This window comes from Mus caroli, chromosome 4, assembly GCF_900094665.2.
Source record: "Mus caroli chromosome 4, CAROLI_EIJ_v1.1, whole genome shotgun sequence".
NCBI classification, from domain to species: Eukaryota; Metazoa; Chordata; class Mammalia; order Rodentia; family Muridae; genus Mus; species Mus caroli.
In genome coordinates this window covers 126,197,449-126,199,173 of record NC_034573.1, presented here as the reverse complement: position 1 = coordinate 126,199,173, position 1,725 = coordinate 126,197,449, and the positions used below count along the sequence as shown (strand labels likewise).

Below are 1,725 nucleotides of genomic sequence, written 5' to 3'. Positions count from 1 at the left end.
GAGACAGGGTTTCTCTGTGTAGCCCTGGCTGTCCTGGAACTCACTTTGTAGACCAGGCTGGCCTTGAACTCAGAAATCCACCTGCCTCTGCCTCCAAGTGCTGGGATTAAAGGCATGTGGCACCACGCCCGGCGTCTAAGCACTTCTAATGACAAGAAGGACAGACACTTTCCCACCAGAAAACTCATTCCATCTTTGAAGGCTCTACAGGAATTCACTATTTGTCAGCCTCAAATGTTAACCACATTATATGAAAACTCAATACTGTCTGACTTACACCAGACTGAGATCCACAGGGTAAAGGACATGTTTATATGCTATCCACTACCTCATGACAAGTTCCTCCTTGTCCTTACAACGTCCTTTTCATGAGTGGATTGACTTGAGTAGTGTTACCGAGATGTCTCTCTGTATCCAGGCATTTCCATGGCCACTGCACATTTTCCAAACTTTCCCCCAGTCCTTTCTCTATCCACAGTACACCAGAAGTGACAAGGACCACGAAATCCCTTAGCTGTCCCCCCTCCTCAGTTCTCGTCCTCACAGTCCTAGTTCATTGTCATTCTCCACAGCCTTCCTGTGCCAATAAAGACTGGCTCACAAAACCCAGAGAAAGCAAAGGAATAGCTGCTAGTCTAAGTTTCTCTAATGTTTATTCTGGTGTGCTTCTGAAAGGTAAGTGAACCACCATCTCAACCCAGAAAGTAACGTTCTCAAAAGGTGAATGTGATACAATGAAAAGGACCTAGTTTAAAAACTTAATTCTGCCTTTTGTTGCCTGTGTAAACTTGATAAGTTATTTAACCTCTCACCTCACTTTCTGGCAATGATAAAAGCACTAACCTCAAAGAGTTGGAATAGGTATTAAGAAAGAAAACTATGACAGACAGGCCTGACACACAGTAAATACTCAATAAGTGACAGGTTAGCCCTGCTCCTTAAAATTTTTGGCTTCCTGAGTAGACTATAACCCTATCAGGCTGGGGACACAACAGAGAAAACATGTAAAGCACTTAGCTTAGCTTAGCCTCATATATGGTTCAAACAACAATGTATCAACCAATACTGACTTTCCTCCCTGGGATAGAAAATTGTCAAGACCTCAGAAAACACCCAATTCCACTGGTCTGCCAGGCATCTCTGTGCAGTATACTTACCATTTAGGTAATGGGAGCTTTCTGTGGGAACTTATGGTTGCCCTCCCCACTGTCTGCTGTCCTGTAAACAGTCACTGCCTTTCACTGGTAGCTGCTTGTTGACCTAGACAGAATATAAAAGAAGAAGTAAGTATAGCATGAATCATGCCAAGGCTCAGGTGACCCAAAGACTTTCACATATAGTTCAGCATCAGAAAAAGACAAGAAGAGCTATTTCTATAGCCTGACTGTAAAGAAAGCTACCTATGTCTCTGAAGGAGATAGAGGCTCCATGCTACCTCCCCTCCTATCAGATAACATGATTCCAGGCCAGATTGTCTTAAATTAAAAATCTATTATTTCCCAATATTCTAAAGATTTATGACATCTTGCATCTGGGAAGCACCTCAGAAATCAACTAAATGCCCAAGTGAAAGAGGAAACTGGATCTTGGAAAAGGTAAATCATGCAATGACATAGGGGTAAAGCTGGAATTATACTAATAATGTTTGGGAAGACAAGTAGAAAATCTATTACATCCTGAGCAGTTTATTTTATATAAAACATCAATGTGATAATGTTGCATATA

General features: G+C 41.7%; 1 protein-coding gene across 5 annotated transcripts in view; it reads right to left on the bottom strand.

Moving 5' to 3' along the window:
* Positions 1-1,725, bottom strand: part of Luzp1 (leucine zipper protein 1) — an 84,114-nt gene that overhangs the window by 26,526 nt on the left and 55,863 nt on the right. For all 5 annotated transcript variants that reach the window (XM_021159894.1, XM_021159895.1, XM_029476766.1 and 2 more), the window contains one exon: positions 1,158-1,260. The gene's annotated coding sequence lies outside the window, so the exon portion shown is untranslated. The remainder of the gene's footprint in view (positions 1-1,157; positions 1,261-1,725) is intronic.